The sequence below is a fragment of the Schistocerca serialis genome, chromosome 1, assembly GCF_023864345.2.
Source record: "Schistocerca serialis cubense isolate TAMUIC-IGC-003099 chromosome 1, iqSchSeri2.2, whole genome shotgun sequence".
NCBI classification, from domain to species: Eukaryota; Metazoa; Arthropoda; class Insecta; order Orthoptera; family Acrididae; genus Schistocerca; species Schistocerca serialis.
The window spans coordinates 1,122,189,038-1,122,211,335 of NC_064638.1; the positions used below are offsets into that span (position 1 = coordinate 1,122,189,038).

Here is a 22,298-nt window from a genome sequence, read left to right on the forward strand (position 1 = left end):
ATTGTCCTCAAGTAAATATAGACCCTCTACATACTCCTTCCATCTTTCTGCTTTCCCTTCTTTGCTTAGAACTGGGTTTCCATCTGAGCTCTTGATATTCATGCAAATGGTTCTCCCTTCTCCAAAGGTCTCTTTAATTTTCCTGTAGGCAGTACCCATCTTACCCCTAGTGAGATAAGCCTCTACATTTGTCCTCTAGCCATCCCTGCTTAGCCATTTTGTACTCCCTGTTGATCTCATTTTTGAGACATTTGTATGTATTGCTTTTTGTCTGCTTCATTTACTGCATATTTACATTTTCTCCTCTCATCAATTAAATTTAATATTTGTTCCGCTACCCAAGGACGTTTTACCTACTTTATCCTCTGCTGCCTTCACTGTTTCATTGCGCAAAGCTACCCATTCTTCTTCAACTGTATCTCTTTCCCCCATTCCTGTCAATTGTTCCCTTATGCTCTCCCTGAAACTCTCTACAACCTCTAACCTCTGGTTCTGTCAGTTTATCCAGGCCCCATCTCCTTAAATTCACACCTTTTTGCAGTTTCTTCAGTTTTAATCTACAGTTCATAACCAATAGATTGTGGTCAGAGTCCACATCTGCCCCTGGAAATGTCTTACAATTTAAAACCTGGTTCCTAAATCTCTGTCTTACCATTATACAATCTATCTGAAACCTTCCACTGTCTTCAAGCCTCTTCCATGTACACATCCTTCTTTCATGATTCTTGAACCAAGTGTTAGCTATGATTAACTTACGCTTTGTGCAAAATTCTACCAGGTGGCTTCCTCTTTCATTTCTTACCCCCATTCCATATTCACCTAATACATTTCCTTCTCTTCCTCGTCCTAATATCAAATTCCAGTCACCCATGACTATTAAATTTTCATCTCCCATCACCACCTGAATAATTTCTTTTATATCATCATACATTTCATCAATCTCTTCGTCATCTGTGGAGCTAGTTGGCATATAAACTTGTACTACTGTGGTAGGTATGGGCTTCATTTCTATCTTGGACACAATAATGCATTCACTATGCTGTTTGTAGTAGCTTACCCACACTCATATTTTTTTATTCTTTATTAAACCCACTCCTGCATTATCCCCATTTGATTTTGTATTCGTAACCCTGTATTCACCTGACCAGAAATATTGTTCCTCCTGCCACCAAACTGCAATAATTCCCACTATATCTAACTTTAACCTATCCATTTCCCTTTTTAAATTTTTTAACCTACCTACCCAATTGAGGGATCAGACATTCCATGCTCCAATCCATAGAACGCCAGTTTTCCTTCTCCTGATAACGACGTCCTCCTGAGTAGTTCCCACCCGAAGATCCAAATGGGGGACTATTTTACTTCCGGAATATTTTACCCAAGAGGACGCCATCATCATTTAACCATACAGTAAAGCTGCATGCCCACGGGAAAAATTACACCTGTAGTTTCCCCTTGCTTTCAGCCATTCCCAGTACTAGCACAGCAAGGCCAGTTTGATTAGTGTTACAAGGTCAGATCAGTCAATCATCCAGACTGTTGCCCCTGCAAGTACTGAAAAGGCTGCTGCCCCTCTTCAGCAACCACACGTTGGTCTGGCCTCTTAACGGATACCCCTCCTTTGTGGTTGCACCTACAGTACGGCTATCTGCATCGCTGAAGCATACAAGTCTCCCCACCAACGGCAATGTCCATGGATCATGGGGTGTACCATAGGGGGGGGGGGGGGGGGGGGGGATAGGGAAAGAATGTGTTGAAGGTCAGTCATAAAAAATTTCTAGTCATTCATATTCAGGCAGATCTGAAGGGGGAGGTGCACCTAAACAATTTAAATAAGAGACTGAATTCACTAGCACATGCTGATAGGTTCCTCACCCAGAATACAAGCTGCTCATTACTGCTGTCAATGTACCATTTTAGGGTACAGTCGCTACTTATGTACAAAATAACTTTTCAGGGGAGTTCCACAAATTCTACAAAAACTTTTAAAATACAGAAAAAAATTATCAGGGTGACAAAAAATCTAAATGCAAGGATTTAGAGGAATTCTCTTGTTAAAACTCAAAATACTGCCACTGCCTTGCTTATATATATACAAAATACTGATTTTCACAAAAGGGACCATCTTCAAAAAGGAAAGTCTCTTCAGTCACAACTATGATATACACACACACATATGAAACTAGGCAGGAGATGAACCTACACATGAACACAGTAAATACGAACTTATGCAAAAGAGGAGTGCATCATACTGGAGCTATGTTATATAACCATTTGCCTTCTTACCTAAAATGGATACCAACATTGAATGCATTTAAAATAAAGTTAAAATAGTTCTTGCTTGCCCACTGCTTCTATTCTTTGTCTGAATTTAGGGAACATCATAATAAATAAACCACATTTACCACATTTTACTAACTGTCAATTCATAATATAGTTTATGTTGTTCTTATCATGTCATCTCACTTAATAACTGCTATTATCACATGTAGAAGCAATTTAGTACACCAAATACATTATTATGCATTTTGAGTATGTTAACAATGTAGTTAAAATGACCACTGTACTGTAACTAAACTGGGTTTACCACTGTCCTATATCACATGCACAGACAATGTACCGTCGACCGGGTTTACTTTGGTCCTTGTGGGTTTACTTTGGTCCAACATCAAAAAAAGGTTTTAAATTTTTGTGCTGTACAAACAGAACAAGATATATTGGTATTTTTGGGTTTAAAATATATTTTATACCCTACTTGAGGGTATTTTAATAGTTTTGGATAATTTAAAATTTTTACCCCTGGCAACACTGGAGTTTTTGTAAACCTTTGTTTTGATGTGTGATCTGTTTACCTCCAAACTTTTCATTGTGGATGAATTCAGTAACAAGATAAAAATAAGGGAAGTGTCAAAATATCATCTTTCATAATCTGTTACCATTGTGAGATAATCATTTTTCTTTATTCCTTTTTAAACAGTACATGTTTAACTTTTTGTAAACTTCATCTAAAAACTAGTTTTTCAGGGCTACTTTGTACCAGGCCTAATTTGGACTAAAGTATCCCCATAAATTTACAAATACAATTTTTACTTCCAAATTAAAAACAAAAATATTTTTACTAACATTGTTGTTATGTTATTGTTGTGCAATATTATTTTGGTTGTTTTTGTTCCGGTTGCTGATCACAGAATGACAAGAACCTACAAGAGAAAGCCAGGTTCCTGAAAGTACTCTGATTATAATGCTGAGACCTTGGAAGCTCGTTTGAAGGGCATACAAAGTGGAGTAAGAACACAACAAAGTGCAAGTCAGTATTACAATGTACCTAGAAGCACAATAATAAGTAAGCTTAAAACCTATACATTACTGGTACTGGTAGGCCTACCTGCAAAAAAACATGGCCATCCTACAGTCTTCAATCAAGAAGAAGAACAAGCCTTTGAGGCTCATATTGATAAGTTAGCTACATTTGGATTTCCTATCACTGATCTTGGTTTAAGATACTCCATAAAATACTATCTTGGCAGAAAGGGTGTATAGTAAAGAGTTTTAAAAACAACTTTCCAGGTCCCCATTGGGCAGCATCATTTAGAAAATGTCACCCTGAGTTAACGATGTGTACAGCAAGCAACATTAAATGAGTAAGGACTGCTATTGATGAAATGGTAGTCAATGTTTTTATTTTGACAGTATACAAACTATTCTCAGTAACATTCCGGATGAGAATATATGGAATTATGACGAGATGAACCTGCAAGATGACTCTGGAGCAAACAAGATCATTTGTAAAATAGGGCAGAAGTATGTTGAATGGAAAATGTAATCAACAAAGCCTTGTATTTCTTTAATGTTTTGTGGAAGTGGCTGTGGAGAGATGTTACCACCCTATGATGTGTATAAGTCCAAGCACTTATGGGGACTGATGGCCTCAGAAGTTAGGTCCCATAGTGCTCAGAGCCATTTTCCAAGTGCTTATGGTCTACATGGACCAAAGGTGGTTCTGCGGGATGCAGGTACAACAGAGCAAAAAGTAGGTCATTTGATTTGAGGACATTCAAAGATTGGTTTATGACCTCCTTACTTCCTTGGTTGAAAAAGCTGCCTGGTGTCAAGGTTGTGTTTTGGGAAAGGAGTGGCATAAGATATTTACTTTGTGAAAGGGGGGGGGGGGACAAAAAAAAAAAAAGAAAGAAAGAAAAAGACACTGACAGGCTTGCCCAAGGATCAGTTTCCTAAACTGCTAAAACAGCTGGTTGATTGTTTGTATGTAAATATGATATCTGGATTTAAAAAAACAGGTATCATGCCTTTTGACAGAACTAAAGTGCAGGGGTGCTTGCATCAACATGGTAAACAGCCCTATGAAAAGTGTAATTGGAGCAAGTTTCATGCAACATCTTGCAGAAAAAGGAAGGATATGACAAAATGTACTAGGCCAACTCAGAAACATAAGAAGTTGGATGTTCCAACTGGAAAAAGTTTTTGTTCAAAGTTGTTTGATGAGTCGAGCGAAAATGAAATGGACACCTAAGCCGAAAAAAGGGGCCCATCAAAGAAAGCAAGAACAAGCAAGTGAATCAGATAACTTTAGTTCTTACAGTCTTCATGGTTGCAGTGGTTCTAGTAATGGCACCCACCTTTCTTTAACTGAAAGTGAACCTGAAGATTTTGATGAAGAATTTCGTACCATCAAGCCTATCAAGGAAGCACCACCGGCACTGGACCTAGAGTCATTCAAAAGTAACTTGAAAGAATGTGACTTTGTTATTGTCATGTAGGAAGGAAAGCACTATCTAGGTTTGATAACAAAACTGCCTGATGGGGGAGTTAGGCCCTACAGTAGACTGTATGAGCAAGACTAAAAAGTCCTGGAAGTGGCCTGAAGAAAAGGATATTCTTGTTTATGAGTGGACTGACATGCTCATGAAACAAGGACACTTTAATATTCCCGAGATGGCTGATTTTGAGTTGGTAAAAGAAATCAGCATTAAAAAAGTCTATAGAACATTCATGTTTTTCACATCAAATCTAATATTTGTTTTCTTTATAGGCATTTAAATAAGTAAGGTTTCTTTCTATAAAAATAAAAAACGATAATTTCTTCAAAAAAGTTGATTTAGTTACTTCTTTATACTTTGCTAATTGGTTAAAACTCAATTTTGACATTGAAAATCCAGTTATTATATATTTTTTTTTTTTATTAATCAGTATGCAAGTGAAAACATGAAAAACTGGCCCAAAGTAGCCACAGTCAATGGTACTAAAATGATGCTTGGACAAATAAATAAGTAACTTTTTTTCTTATCTTCATTTTCTTGTTATTGGCTGCAGTTCGTCACCTGTAGGGTTAGATTCTTGAGGCTGAAATTTTTTTAACATTGTGGTTCCAGATGATGCAATAAATATTAAGTAAAGTTGTTGTGATTTAGAAAGCACTGTTCTTATGAAACACAATTAACTCTTTTCTCACATTAAGTCTTGATGGCCATCGACAAAGGATTTCAAATTGATTCCATATTTTTAGTTTTCTAGGAAGCTTTTGACACCACACCTCAAAAGTGGCTTATAATCAAATTGTGTGCTTATCAAATATCACCTCAGATATGTGACTGATTCATGAATTTCTGTCAGAGAGGTCACAGTTCGTAGTAACTAATGGAATGTCATCAAGTAAAACAGAAATGATTTCTGTATGGATAAAAAATCTACTCACTAAGCAGCAGCAAAAAACACACATAAATGAAGGTTGTAATTAGGCAAGCTTTCTGAGCCAGTGGCTCCTTCTTCAGGCAGAAGGGTTGAAGGAGAAGGAAGAGGGGTGAAGGAAAAGGACTGGAGAGGTCTAGGAAAAGGGGAAGATTTTGGTAAAGTCGCCCAGAACTACCAGTCACCGCACAGGATGAGAAGGAAAGACTGATTGTTGGGGATTGCATCGGACGAGATCTGAAAACTGAGAGCTTAAAGATGGAAGGTAGGGTAATATGCAAGACAGAGATTACTGCTTAAACATCATGCATGATTTAATAAGAGTGAAAAGCTAAGTGCATTGTGCATAACAAAGGTGGGAAGGGGGAAGTGAAAAATAGATGGGTAAGACAATTATCTTCTGCATGAAGGAGCCAATGCCCACCTCTGTGCATACAATGCCCTTAGCTTTTCACTCTTATTAACTCATGCTTGATGTTTAAGCAGTAATCTCTGTCTTACATATTACCTTGCCTTCCACCTTTCAGCTCTCAGGTTTTCAAATCCCATCCAGTGCAGTCCCTAACAGTCAGTCTTTCCTTCTCATCCAGTGAGGTAAGTCTCCACTGACCTGGGGTTCTTGGTGAATTTCCCAAAATCTACCCCTTTTTCCCAGACCTTTGCAGTGGTTTTCCTTCACCGCTCCTCCATCCCCTTCAATCCTTCTACCTCAAGAAGGAGCCACTGGCTCTGAAAGCTTCCTAATTACAACCTTCTTTTATGTGAGTGGTCTGCCACTGCTTGTCAAGTAGATTTTTTATCTATACAATTAAATTATTTTGTCAAAAATTGATTGTTTTCATTGTTACATTAGAAGCAATTTCTGGCATTCCCCAATGTCGAGTTATGGGCCCTCTGTTCTTTATTTCTATATAAACGATTTAGGAAACAATCTGAGCAGCCATATTAGGTTGTCTGCAGATGATGACTATCATTTATAGTCTAGTAAGGTCATCAGAAGATCAAAACTGATTGCAAAAAGATTTAGATAAGATATATGTATGGTGCAAAAATTTGCAATTGATACTAAATAATGGAAAGTGTGAGGTCATCCACACAAGTGCTAAAAGGAATTCATTAAATTTTGGTTACATGATAAATCAATCAAATCTAAAGGCCACAAATTCAACTAAAAACGTAGTAATTTCATTTATGAACAACTTAAATTGGGAAGAACATATAGTAAATGTTGTGGGGAAGGCTAAACAAAGACTGCATTTTATTGGCTGAACACTTAGAAAATGCAATAGAGCTACTAAAGAGATTGCCAACACTACACTTGTCCATCCTCTCCTTATGAAACTGCACCCACCAACTTTCTCCTTCAAATGCGAAAATATTTTGTTGATGCCAACCTACATAGAGAGGAACAATCATCAAAATAAAATAAGGGAATCAGAGTTCTCACGGAAAGATTTAAGTGATCATTTACATAAAAATAGAATTACGTAAGATATTAATTAGTACAAGCAGTTGTATCGATTGTGGCATGCAACCACTGAAACATCAGAATAATTATGCAGTGCAGTTGACTTGCTGAGAAGATGGCACCTTTTTTTGTTCTGGAAGCCATCCTGACCAGATGCCTTTCTGCCATTGGTGCAGATAATTATTTGCACACCACCATCATTCTAGGAGATGCAGTCTCACTAGGCACACTCATAGTTGCACACAGCAACAGAATTAATGTAAGTGTCTATATGGTTTAGTTTTGTATAATATTTTGTGATTACATTGATATTAATTAATCTTGTGTTTCATGTATGTTGCAAGCTATTGTTCCAGTTAAACGACATCTTGGCAAGGCTAAAGGTTCCTTGTTACAAATTATATCAAGGTCCGGTACGAACCAAAGCTTTGGAATTATTCAAATTACGAAGTCTGTTATTTTCAGAAAAATCACGGTCAATTTACAATGAATGGACCTTACGCAAAAAGCCATTGTCAAGCATGCAAAGTTTGTATAAACTGATCATATACTATTATCATTAATTATTATTATTTGCTTGTTCTTTGATGTACTCAAACCAGACAGGAAAAGCCACGAAAAATCAAAAGATGGTTCGATGAAGGCCCTGCCAGGCACTTAAGTGTGATTTGCAGAGTGGCTATGTAGATGTAAATGTAATGCTAAAATTAAGATGAAGAGAAGGATTTTCTGGGAAATAATCAAATATGTAATAAAGAGGTTTATGGCTAAATAAGGGAGAAAGAGAACAGAAGTAGGAAAAGGATATTTGAAGAGTTAAGAAGAAATAAAAAAGGGAATCAAGGGTACAAGAGGAATAGAGAATTATGAGTAAAAATGTTATAATCGATTATCATATCAGGAGATAAAAGATGGTCTGTGGAGATGCAATAAACAGTAATGAAGTAATGGAGGTTCCACAGACAAAAGGAAAATGAAGTCACAAAGGACATCTTTCATAATGGAGTTGCACACTGTCAAACTTGTACAATTCTACAAAATATACTCAAGAGAGTAAACTGAATCTTTCAATATCATCTTTTCCTATGAAAAATGTGATGCCACTTTTCGTCAAATTTGTGCAATACTCAGTTTTTGTAAGAGGGCTTGATATTTTGATTTTATATGCTCAGAATGCAAGAATATGAAAACTCTGGACAGTTAGTCATCCTGATACTTTTATGTTCAATTTTAGCAAAAACAAATGAAAACATAATTATGAAAGTTATGCAAATATTATTCACATTAACGCATAAATTCTTATTTTCTATTGCATGCAATACATGTCACAGCTTATATTTAAATCTTTGTAAATGCTTTGCAATGCTTCTTTGCTGTATTAATATCTTTGGTCAAGTGTGGTGGATATTCTGTCCTGAGTCAGCCATATTGTAGAAAGAGTTATGTCTGCTGCTTTATGTAACTATTGTAAGACTGAGTCTATATTGAAGTACAATATATATGGACTTCTCTTTGGGACTCCAAACCCGATCTGTCAATATGGTCATGCAAGAAAACATTGCAATAAATCAAAAAGTCAAGAGTAAAACATTTGGAATCTATTTTGCAACACACTTACATTTTGCTGCTAGGAAAGGTAAGTTTTCATTACTGTTAGCAAAGTCCACATCCCAGGATAAACAATTACATTGTTATTGTTTATGTTATGTTGTGTTTAGTTTAAAGTATCTACTGATCTTTACAGGTGCTTGACAACTGATTATACTCTAACTAAGGTAGCTGACAGTATCTCATTTATGACTAGGCATGATGCAACAGTTGAGCAGCATGGCACCTGTATGCAGAATGATTTCCAGAGAGGAGTTTACTAAATCATAGCAGATGTAAATAGTTGATGGTTGCCTTTATGAAAAAGTGGTTGGAAAACCATGGCTCATGAGCCACATGCAGCTCTTTGGCCCCTAGAGTGTGGCTCTTCCGCAAAATACCATGTGCGCGCGTGCATGTACTGCGTCACTGAAACTTCATTGCCCATGTTGAAACACTGGAATTCTATTTTAAAATCTGAATACCCATGACTGCAAATTTCAGCCCCTCTGTCTGAAGCAAATTATCTCCTCTCCAAAGCTCCCCCACCAGAATCACTTTCCCCTCCAGTTGTTGCTGTCCTGCACATTTAGAGTGCACAAAATTTCAGTTTGCCTTAGTATGTGGGAGAGGTGCACATGATTCACACAGGAATTGAGTGAACCAGTCAGTCAGTCAGGAGTCTCACTGTGCACTGATTAGTGCTAACAGTCAACCCCCCCTCCCCCAAATTCTGCTCAGGTGACGAATGTACCTACTTGAAGCATGAAGTTACCTATATTTGTCCAACCAGCAGAGCATCCTACAGGTATTTTTGACATCAATTTCTAATTATTTTGTGTTGGTGGCTTTTTTACTATAAAATGAAACATTTTTAGGAGACCTACTAGACATGGCTACAAAAGAGAAGTAAACAAAACTGGAAGATGAGAACTTTGAATTTAAAGCAGAATGAACCAAGACTTCTGAGTTAATTTAAAACTTAAATGGCCTTCCCACCTGTCTTATTTGTCAAGAAAAACTTGCACATAACAAGAAATCAGATTTGGTGCATCAGGTTGCAACCAAAAGTGTGTCACTTAGTACTACATATCCTGTTAGTGACGCAAGGAAAAGAGCTGGTAAGGAACTTCAGAAGAGTTGAAAAATCGATTTCAGTATTTAATTACTACAATCTTCCAATATTTAATTACTTCAGTCTTCCAACAGTATTAATATTGCAAGTTTTAAGGATAGTCAAGAGATTTCTAAAACAGAAAACTGAGCAATTTGAGGATTTTAAGGACAAATCAGATATTCTAAAGAAAGTTAAAGAGTTACCATTGTTTGCTAAAACAGTGACAGATATAACAGTCAAAATGTCTTTGAATATAATCAACCAACAAGTTGAATATCTTAAATTGGTTTCACTTCACCCAGTTGACAGCTCTTGTGACATAAATGATGCAGTGCAAATTACACTTTTTGTACAGTTTATTTCACCTGCAGGTGTTGAACAACTTAGAGGGTTATTGTCACTCAAAAGTCAAACATGTGGAGAGAAAGCAGGAAATGCTGTAATTGAGTGCATTTAAAAAGATCGTATTCCAGTCTATGAAACTGTCTTGCTGTCAGTTTCCACAGATGAGACAAATAGTATGATCAATTCAAGAAATAGGTATCTTACAATTTTGAAAGAAAAAATTAATTACTATATATTTACTTACCATCGTATGATTCATAAAGAACAACTTTGTGTGCAGATATTGCCAGAAGAAATTTTTAAAGTTATGAAATTACAGGTTTAGTTTTCTGCCCCATTATAGCTAAAGCTCTTAATAATTGAAAATTAAAAAAAAACTGTTAAAATGGAAAATGAGTATGCAGGTCTTTGCCTATATAATAAGGTAGGTTGGTTATCAGGAGAATTATTTTAAATGTTTCACTTCCTCATTGATATAAGGAGCATCAAATGAAAACTGAACACCCACCACAGTAGGACAATGGAATGGTTCCATTCAAAAGCAGTCACCACATGTGTTAGACATTTATATACTGGGAGACGAGACGATCAGTACCTGTTACACAGAATGCAGTTGCCGTCTGATGGATCGACAATCACCCCACTCTTGCATTTCCTCATACAATTGAAACCGAAGTCCGTGCAGGCCTTTCCTCAGGTTGCCACAGATGCAAAAAGCACACAGGCAAAGATTCGGGTTGTACAAAGGATGTTGCAATGCTTCCCAAGCAAATTGCTGAAGCGTAGCCTTTACAGGGTGGGCAGTGTCAGCGCAGGTGTTATTGTGCAACAGGATGACCTTGCTGGAGCTTGTAGATCAGCTTTGGATTTCTTTGCTGGGGGAGATGTGGGATGTTTCCTCTGATCAAATTGCTGTTTGCCCTCAAATTGTCAGAATTCTGCTGGACAGAATCATCCTGTTGCACAATAATGCCCACACCCACACTGTCAACCAGCTGAAGGCTACGCTTCAGCAATTTGGTAAAGAAACACTGCAACATCCTCCACGCAGACTGAATCTTTCACAATGTGAGTTTCACACCTTTGGATCCTGAAGAAAGATATTTGTGAACGTCGGTTTCAGTTTGATGAGGATGTGCAAGAGTGGGTGTGGTCGTGGATCCTATAGTGGCCAACTGTGTTCTGTGCAACTGTAATTGATCGTCTCATCTCTCAGTGAATTAATGTCTTAATGTATGTGGTGACTGCTTTTGAATGGAACAATTCTGTGGTCCCATTGTAGTATTTCTCCTTGAAAAGTGTCTTCATTATCCAGAACTAACAAACAATAAGGGGAATCAAAAATTTTATTTCATTGTAGACACTGTATTTCATCTAAATCAGGTTAATTGTATACTACAGGTAAAGTAAAACACAATTTTCTCATCTGAAAACAAATAAGTTCTTTTTGCTCAAGCTTTTGAAAGAAAACATTGCTGCAATTTCCAAGTTTGTTGAAACATTGCCATCAATGTAATTCTGATATTGAGATTTGGTATTTCAGAACAACAGTTTCAAATATAAGGGAAAATTTTCTCCCAGTGGTTTCATACATACATGGACTTGGAAGAGCAGTTGAATGGAATGGACAGTGTCTTGAAAGGAGGATATAAGATGAACATCAACAAAAGCAAAATGAGGATAATGGAATGTAGTCGAATTAAGTTGGGTGATGCTGGGGGAATTAGATTAGGAAATGAGACACTTGAAGTAGTAAAGGAGTTTTGCTATTTGGGGAGCAAAATAACTGATGATGGTCGAAGTAGAGAAGATATAAAATGCAGACTGGCAATGGCAAGGAAAGTGTTTCTGAAGAAGAGAAATTTGTTAACATCGAATATAGATTTAAGAGTCAGGAAGTCGTTTCTGAAAGTATTTGTATGGAGTGTAGCCATGTATGAAAGTGAAACATGGACAATAAGTAGTTTGGACAAGAAGAGAATAGAAGCTTTTGAAATGTGGTGCTACAGAAGAATGTTGAAGATTAGGTTGGTAGATCACGTAACTAATGAGGAGGTATTGAATAGTATTGGGGAGAAGAGAAGTTTGTGAAACAACTTGACTAGAAGAAGGGATTGGTTGGTAGGACATGTCCTGAGGCATCAAGGGATCACAAATTTAGCATTGGAGGGCAGTGTAGAGGGTAAAAATCGTAGAGGGAGACCAAGAGATGAATACACTAAGCAGATTCAGAAGGATGTAGGTTGCAGTAGGTATTGGGAGATGAAGGAGCTTGCACAGGATAGATTAGCATGGAGAGCTGCATCAAACCAGTCTCATTCGAGGGCAGTGTGGAGGGTAAAAACCGTGGAGGGAGACCAAGAGATGAATACACTAAGCAGATTCAGAAGGATGTAGGTTGCAGTAGGTACTGGGAGATGAAGGAGCTTGCACAGGATAGATTAGCATGGAGAGCTGCATCAAACCAGTCTCAGGACTGAAGACCATGACAACAACAACATGGTTTCATAACTTCAGAAAATGAAAAGTAACATTAGTATTTGATAAAAAAAAAAGGCTCTTAATGTTACCATAACAGAATTAAATTTTTCTTCCTTTGATGCTGACTGACATTGGCAACTATGAAATACCATTCCTGGATTTAAAAACAAAGAATTCTGGAGCCCAAAATTTGAACATCGTTGTGCTGATATAGAATTACTGGAGAAAAACAAATTTCAACATATGTAACAGCACAAGTAGCCATTTGAAAGACCAGAGAAGTAAGATATATTGATTTTTAACGCCTGAACTACTATTCCTGACTCATAGAATCAGATGAAAAACACTTTTTATTGTTTATTATGATATAAAGTTTTAAACAACGCACCAATATTGTAACAAAGACTTAAAACCTTAAGTAAAGTTTATTAAGTTAATTTTAGGTAACATTGTGGCATGGAAGAAGATTTAGTGCCAAGTGTTAGGAAAGGTATGTTGAGATGGTTTGGACATCATGTATAGAGAGGACGAATGAAAGGAGATAGACAAAACAAGAATAAAAGAATAGAGTAGATGGGAGAGTTGGGAATGGTGAACCTCAGTGAACAAACATCAATCACGTTGAGGATGTTTTTATCAAAGGCCTGCTTTGTAGTTTGTATGTTAATAACAGTGTACCTATCTATATAGTTTGAATTTTAAAAAATTGTTTCTCAAAAGAAATTTCAATCATTATACTGTTGACATTTGGCTTTTTGTTACTGCCTTAGACCATTCTGAGCAGAGACTGGTAGACCTTGCAGTGTGCAAACTGCTCAATTTGGGATAGCTGTGTCTCAGCACATTGACAACAACCCCAACACCTAGCACACAAACCATAGCCAGGGAAGTAAATACCCCAACAGCAATGTGTAGAATATCCTGCATGAGATGTGCATACACCCATTCAAGTATCAGAATCTACCATAACTATAAACTGGTGACTTTCTCTTGTACATAGAATTCCTCTAATGGTTTCAGCACCAAACTGCAAAGATCCCAGATGTCCAGATGTGTGTTTTGTTTACTGGTGAGGGTGCCTTCACAGGAAAAGGAATAGTCAACAGTCACAATGGTTATGTCTGCAAGTTGAAAAATAGTAAGGCCACTTATATCTTCCACCATCAACAGAGATTTACCAAAAATGTGTGGGCTGGTATAATTCACAACCATCTGATTGGGCCTTATCAACTGCCTAACACACTTGGTGGAGGAAATTACTGATTTAGACAATGTTTTTCCCAGTTGTTGAGTCCTGAGGGTAGGCCTATGCTGTGGCCACCATTTCTCCGGATTCCACTCCTATGGATTTCTTTTTGTGATGGGATACAAAGCATGTGATGTACAAGACACTGACTGACACTCCATAAGAGCTGATTGCCCATTGGGCTAAATCTGGAGTAATTGTTTGTAAAACACCTGATCATTTTCAGTGTGTCAGACAATTATTAGCATGCAGATACCAGATATGGATTACTGAAAATCGGTGGGGCACATATCATCTCCATTCAGGTGTCTCAGCTTTAAAATCTCCCCAGTACAATAGCCTAGAATCAAATACTGTAGCCATACACAAACAAACTGACCTAACTGAAAGCAAAGAAACCTCTGAGGGCATGCATGAGAGCTATCTGTCAATTTAAAGAGTGTACTCTCTTTTTTTTTTATTTGCATAGGTACTGTCAAGTTGTAATTTCATTCATTCATTCATTTCATTGTTGCCCTTATGGACAGTGTTTGAACTCGAAAATCACATGATGACACAATTTTCACTTCTTTCCTTTCTTCCTCTTCTCTTCCCAAAATCTCTTCATCCTTTGGCTGTGCTCCTGTTTCCTTTGCTCTGTCCATAATGTTCCTTTCTTCTTTCTCTCCTTTACAATAAATTTTGCACTCCTAACTTTGTTTCTGAAGTATTTCCTGTCTCCTATCATTTGCCTGTTGATCCCTATCTGCCTTAAGTCTTCGTCTATTTCATGATACCAATTTGTTTTCTTGCTTGAGCTGTTTACTACATCAAAAATTTTCTTTGTAAGTCGGTTGTTGACCATTCTCTGTATGTGCCCATAGAAAGTTAATCTGCGTTTTCTGATCGCGTCTGTTAGTCTGTCAGTGTGCTGGTACAGCTCTTTAGTAGGTCGCTTCATCCATATGCCATCTCTGTGAATTGGTCCAAATATTTTTCTGAGAATTTTGCGTTCTATTTTTTCTGTGTCTATGATGCCTGATGCTCCAATTGTGGTTGTTTCTGACGCGTACAATGCTTCTGGTAATACAACTGTTTTGTAGTGCCTAAGTTTGGCCTGCCTCGATATGCTTTTCTTAGTATAATGTGACCATGTGAGTTTGTATGCCTTCTGGAGTTTCTTCGTTCGTTCCATGTTAGCCGCCTTGTTTGATCCTCCCATTTGTATGTACTCCCCTAAATACTTAAATTTTTCGACTCTTTCTACGGATCCATATACCGTATGCATGGTGTGTACATTGTTGGTCTGTCGTTCCATATATTGTGTCTTCTCGTAAGATACCTGCAGACCTGTTTTGGCAGCTATTTCATGCAAGCATTCCAGTGCTTCCTTTGCCTCCTGTGTATTATTGCTGAGTATGGCTATATCATCTGCAAATGCCAGACATTTTATGATTGTTTTGGTTTCACGTGTTCTTCCCAGCTGTATTCCTTTAACTTGTTCCTCCCACTGCTTGATAATTTTGTCTAACACCATGTTGAACAGGATTGGTGAGAGCCCGTCTCCTTGTCGGACACCTGTGTGTATGTGGAAGGGTTCCGAAACTTCTCCCATGAACTTAATCTTGGAGGTAGTGTCTGTAAGCGTCTGTTGTATAAGTGCCCTGGTTTTTCTGTCGATACCATATTCTTCCAGTACGTCAAAGAGTGTCTGTCTGTCTATGGAATCATATGCTTTTTTAAAGTCCACAAAGGTAACTACAGTGTTTCTTGCCTGTCTGACTTTCAAAAGTGTTCTCAAGTTCCAGATCTGTTCGATGCATGATCTCCCTTTTCTGAAGCCTGCCTGGTATTCCCCAATTTGCAGATCTGCTTGTGGTTCTAGTCTGTTTAATAGCACCTTAGAGAAAATTTTGTATGTAACTGGTACTAGCGAAATGCCTCTGTAATTGTTTGGATCTGACTTATCACCCTTTTTATGTAATGGATGGATCAATGCACATTTCCATTCCTCTGGCACTTTCTCTGTGATCCAAATTTCGGAGATAATCTTATGGATTTTTTTGGTGATGTTTTCATCTTGGAGTTTCCAGATCTCAGCGATAATACCATCTTCTCCGGCAGCTCTGTTATTTTTCATTTGTTTTATGATTTCCTCTATCTCTTCTATTGTGGGTGGATCAGAATCGGCATTAGATGTGGTCTTTTGGAATGTTAATTTTCCTGTAGGTTTTTTGCAATTAAGAAGTTTATCAAAGTAATGTTTGAGAATTTTACAGTTTTCTTTTGTGTTTGTTTCCAGGGATCCATCTGTTCTTCGGAAGCAGAGGCTAGGGGGTTGATAGCCCTTAATATTTTCTTTGAAAGTTCTGTAAAAATTTCTTGTGTTATTTCTTTTGAAATCTTCCTCAATTTCTTTTAGTCTGTTATTGTCATATGCTCGTTTTTCCCTTCTGATTTCCTTCGATGCTAGTTTCTGAACTTCGTGAAATTCTTTCCATGTTTCTGAATTTCTGTAGCTACTGAACTTGTCCCATGCTTGCTTTCTTCTCTCAATGGCTTCATCACACTTTGCGTTCCACCACCTATGTTTGCGTTTTCTAGGTGGTTGTCCCCAGCACATAGTCTTCTGAACTGCCTTCGCCAGATCTGTCCATGTGTCTATTGAGTGCCTATTAATTTCTTCAACGATTTTATCCCTGTTTATCTTCAAGTATTCCGGATCAGGTTTGACTATTTTGTTTTGCGCTGTCTGTTTCAGTCTTGGGATTGGCCTAATCTTAACTTGTAGCAAATAATGATCAGACTCGAAGACTCCTTTACGTGTTCTGACATTTAGAATTTCCCGCGAATTTTTCTTGGATATGGCCACACGATCAATCTGAAATTCTCCCCACACTGTGTTGGGTGCTTTCCATGTTGTAAGTTTTTGTCTTGGTTTTTGAAATTGTGTTGACATGATTTTGAGGTTAAAGTTTTGACAATATTTTATGAGGTGTTCCCCATTTCTTTTCGTGCGAATATGTGCTGAGTATGGGCCTGTTATTTCTCTGAATTTTCTCTCCTTACCAAGCTGCGCATTGAAATCACCCATTACAATTTTCACATGTCTTTCTGGTACGTTGTTAGTTACTTCCTCCATGTCTTCCCAGAAGTCTTCAATTTCTTGTCAAGTTGTAATATTTAAATTTACTATTATAATTATTCTCATTACCCTCCATAATTATTCAAAAAGATAAAATTGATAAAAAATGTTTCTGTGTACAAAATATTAATTGACTGTATCTCTTTGGTTACGAAACCTCAATTATATCAACTTTACATGTATATCTTTGTAAGTAAACTTTATATGTCTTTGTAGTTGTCAACAAGCAGCAGGAATCAGTCTGTTATATAGTAATGGTGTAAGTTGTCATCTGTCATGATTGGCCTGTGGAGCTAGAATGTTTAGTCTGTAAACTGAATAAGTTGTAAAGCTACTGTGTGTTACATAGCGTTAAAACAAGTTTGACATTTATTACAGAGTTGATTTGAAGAAAGTAACCTGCATCATAATGTTATTTCAATATACATATTTTCAAATTCTTTCACAGAAAGAAGAATCTACAACCTACACAAACAGCTAAACAGCACTTTCTACTTCAACAAGCCCAAAGTTAAATAAAAACCATAAACTTCAATTTATTCTATCTGCATTTGTTCATACCAGTACGTATTTATTGTGCAAGTGCATGCAACATAAGTCGTTTGTGAAGCTTGCTAATTTCTTTATTACTATAAGTACTGCAGTTAACAGAGCAAGGGCAAGTTAGAAATTGGGGTCTTAATATCAGGCATAAAAATAAACATAGACATGTACTGAAATGATACGTCTGTTGCAGGCAATTAAGGAAAATGAAATTTTGTTAACTGAAGTAAAAAGAATGTTTTTCCAGACAAAGGTTGATAATTATGACGGACAATTAAGGTACTGTCCTCACCAACAACAGCAATACAGATGGAGATGTGTAGTTAAGTAGTGATTTTCAGTTTCTTTGTAATTTTTTACCTTGTGTGCATGTGAAGAATAATTAGCAAAAATGAGAGTTTCTGAAGTCATAAACATTATTGAACTAGTAGGAAATAGTGAAGAAGTACAAAGACATGGGACTCAAACATAAAAATTAAGGAGGAGGAAAAATCATTTGAACAATTAATGGCAGAATTTTGTGAAAGTTTACTGGTACTATGGAACAACAGTCTAATAAATCCTTCAAGCTGTTGGTAGCCAAATGTGCTGAAAAATTTAGTAATGAATGTCAGATCACTTAATCAGGCAGGTAGGTTCAAAATATTAAAAAGGGAAATAGATAGGTTAAAGTTAGGTATAGTGGGAATTAGTGAAGTTTGGTGGCAGGAGGAACAAGACATCTGGTCAGGTGAATACAGGGTTATAAATACAAAATCAAATAGGGGTAATGCAGGAGTAGGTTTAATAATGAATAAAAAATAGGAATGTGGGTAAGCTACTACAAACAGCATAGTGAACGCATTATTGTGGCCAAGATAGACATGCATCCCACGCCTACTACAGTAGTACAAGTTTATATGCCAACTAGCTCCACAGATGACGAAGAGATTGATGAAATGTATGATGATATAAAAGAAATTATTCAGGTGGTGAAGGGAGATGAAAATTTAATAGTCATGGGTGACTGGAATTTGATAGTAGGATAAGGAAGAGAAGGAAACATAGTAGGTGAATATGGAATGGGGGTGAGGAATGAAAGAGGAAGCTGCCTGGTAGAATTTTGCACAGAGCATAGCATAATCATAGCTAACACTTGGTTCAAGAATCATAAAAGAAGGTTGTATACATGGAAGAAGCCTGGAGATACTGGCAAGTTTCAGACAGATTATGTAATGGTCAGACAGAGATTTAGGAATCAGGTTTCAAATTGTCAGACATTTCCAGGGGCAGATGTGGACTCTGACCACAATCTGTTGGTTATGAACTGTAGATTAAAACTAAAGAAACTGCAAAAAGGTGTGAATTTAAGGAGATGGGACCTGGATAAACTGACAGAACCAGAGGTTGTAGAGAGTTTCAGGGAGGGCATTAGGGAATGATTGACAAGTATGGGGGAAAGAAATACAGTAGAAGAAGAAGGGGTAGCTTTGAGAGATGAAATAGTGAAAGCAGCAGAGGATCAAGTAGGTAAAAAGAGAAGGGCTAATAGAAAACCTTGGGTAACAGAAGAGATACTGAATTTAACTGATGAAAGGAGAAAATAGAAAAATGCAGTAAATGAAGCACACCAAAAGAAATATAAATGTCGTAAAAATGAGATCGACAGTAAGTGCAAAATGGCTAAGCAGGGATGGCTAGGGGACAAATTTAAGGATGTAGAGGCGTACATCACTAAGGGTAAGATGGATACTGCCTACAGGAAAATTAAAGAGACCTTTGGAGAAGAGAGAACCATTCGCATGAATATCAAGAGCTCAGATGGAAACCCAGTTCTAAGCAAAGAAGGGAAAGCAGAAAGGGGGAAGGAGTATATAGAGGGTCTATATTTACTTGAGGACAATATTATGAAAATGGAAGAGGATGTAGATGAAGATGAAGATGAAATGGGAGATATGATACTGTGTGAAGAGTTTGACAGAGCACGGAAAGACCCAAGTCGAAAGAAGGCCCCGGATGTAGACAGCATTCCATTAGAACTACTGACAGCTTTGGGAGAGCCAGCCCTGACAAAACTCTACCATCTGGTGAGCAAGATGTATGAGTCAGACGAAATGCCCTCAGACTTCAAGAAGAATATAATAATTCCAATCCCAAGGAAAGCAGGTGTTGATAGATGTGAAAATTACCGAACTATCAGTTTAATAAGTCACAGCAGCAAAATACTAATGCGAATTCTGTACAGACGAATGGAAAAACTGGTAGAATCCGACCTCGGGGAAAATCAGTTTGGATTCCGTAGAAATGTTGGAACACGGGAGGTAATACTGACCCTATGACTTATCTTAGAAACTAGATTAAGAAAAGGCACACCTATGTTCCTGCCATTTGTAGACTTAGAGGAAGCTTTTGACAATGTTGACTGGAATACTCTCTTTCAAATTCTGAAGGTGGCAGGTGTAAAATACAGGGAGCGAAAGGTTATTTACAATTTGTACAGAAACCAGATGGCATTTACAAGAGCCGAGGGACATGAAAGGGAAGCAGTGGTAGGGAAGGGAGTGAAACAGGGTTGTAGCCTCTCCCCGGTGTTATTCAATCTGTATATTGAGCAAGCAGTAAAGGAAACAAAAGAAAAATTCGGAGTAGGTGTTAAAATCCATGGAGAAGAAATAAAAACTTTGAGGTTCACCGATGACATTTTAATTCTGTCAGAGACAGCAAAGGACCTGGAAGAGCAGTTGAACGGAATGGACAGTGTCTTGAAAGGAGGATATAAGATGAACATCAACAAAAGCAAAATGAGGATAATGGAATGTAGTCGAATTAAGTCGGGTGATGCTGAGAGAATTAGATTAGGAAATGAGACACTTGAAGTAGTAAAGGAGTTTTGCTATTTGGGGAGCAAAATAACTGATGATGGTTGAAGTAGAGAGGATATAAAACATAGACTGGCAAGGGCAAGGAAAGTGTTTCTGAAGAAGAGAAATTTATTAACATCGAGTATAGATTTAAGTGTCAGGAAGTTGTTTCTGAAAGTATTTATGTGGAGTGTAGCCATGTATGGAAGTGAAATGTGGATGATAAATAGTTTAGACAAAAGGAAAATAGAAGCTTTCAAAATGTGGTGCTATAGAAGAATGTTCATGGTTAGATGGGTAGATCACATAACTAATGAGGAGGTACTGAATACAATTGGGGAGAAGAGAAATTTGTGGCCCAACTTGACTAGAAGAAGGGATCGGTTGATAGGACATATTCTGAGGCATCAAGGGATCACCAATTTACTATTGGAGGGCAGTGCAGAGGGTAAAAATCGTAGAGGGAGACCAAGAGATGAATGCACTAAACAGATTCAGAAGGATGTAGGTTGCAGTAGCTACTGGTAGATAAAGAAACTTGCACAGGATAGAATAGCATGGAGAGCTGCATCAAACCAGTCTCTAGACTGAAGAGGACAACAACAACAATAGTAATGAGCATCTGAAAATATAGCATTTGCTGATGCTTGTGCCGAGATAGATAACTTTCCTAAACAACAGGATGTGGAGATTAAATAAGCAACTAATTCATTAAATGAAACAGAAAATGTTTATGACTTGAATAAATGACTTGAATATAATAATAAATGATAATGAAGAATATAACTCTTTTTGTGTTTTGAAAGATAACTTAATAATCAGAGAGAGAGAAAAGAGTTTAATTGCAGTTGATTGCACTGACGATGAAATAAAATCCATGCCCATTGCAGCATGACATTATCTGAACTTTGCAATGAAGTGGTTTCAAACTTAATATCTCAGAGTCAATAAAATTCTTCTGGATTTGAGGCCACATTGTCTACTATAAAATTCTGAAGTCTTGGCGACTATTGCAAGATGCCTTCCTCATGGCGTATTTCAGATCAATACACCCTGAGGAAGGCGTCTTGCAAGTCACCAAAACTTTGGAATTTTATAGTTGACAATGTGCCCTTGAACCCAGAAGAATTTTATTGACTGTGACAACGGCTGCAGAAGCCTACATTTACATTAATATCTCAGGACTGTTTGGACTACCTAGGAAACAAGCTGTGTCAGCAGAAATGTGTGAAATTTTCAAAAACACATCTTTTTCTGAAAGGCTATTAAATTTTTGCAGTCTGTGACAGCTTAATTGGTGGACAATTAATCAAAACCAGTTTTGTTATTAGTTTTGTTGTTGAAATGCAGTCTGCAAACTTGTGGTAGTGAAAGTAATATTTACAATGCTCAGGTATACATGAAAATTTATAATTTAAACACACAAATTTCAGTGTCTGGTCAAAAATTAAGCAGGGACAATTCCAAGCAACACTGTAGTAATATTACTGTGCGAGTTAATTTATTTATTTATTTATTTATTTATTTATTTTACCTGGCAAGATTAGGGCCTTCAGGCCCTCTCTTACACCTAACCAGGCATACTCAGATTCAACAAATTTCAGTTTCTACAGAACATTAAGGACATATAACATGTTATACAGTATTAATGTTAAAGAAAAAAATAGAGATTATAAAAGTAGTACAATGATAATTATAACAATCAAAAAATAATTATAACAATCAAGAATAATAATAATAATAATAATAATAATAATAATGACTATGTATATGAAAGTAAACATATTTTTCTTTTATGAATGTCAGTCCTATTGCTAGTTGGGAATTTTCTCGTTATATTC

General features: G+C 37.0%; 1 protein-coding gene and 1 long non-coding RNA gene across 4 annotated transcripts in view; one reads left to right on the forward strand and one right to left on the reverse strand.

Annotated features, from left to right (window-relative positions):
• The window catches only part of LOC126416741 (serine/threonine-protein phosphatase 6 regulatory ankyrin repeat subunit A-like), a 716,260-nt gene that overhangs the window by 221,249 nt on the left and 472,713 nt on the right, over positions 1–22,298 (reverse strand). The window lies entirely within an intron of this gene.
• Positions 1–22,298, forward strand: part of LOC126416752 (uncharacterized) — a 106,294-nt gene that overhangs the window by 55,215 nt on the left and 28,781 nt on the right. For both annotated transcript variants that reach the window (XR_007575522.1, XR_007575516.1), the window contains exon 2: positions 3,189–3,307. This is a non-coding gene — a long non-coding RNA (uncharacterized LOC126416752). The remainder of the gene's footprint in view (positions 1–3,188; positions 3,308–22,298) is intronic.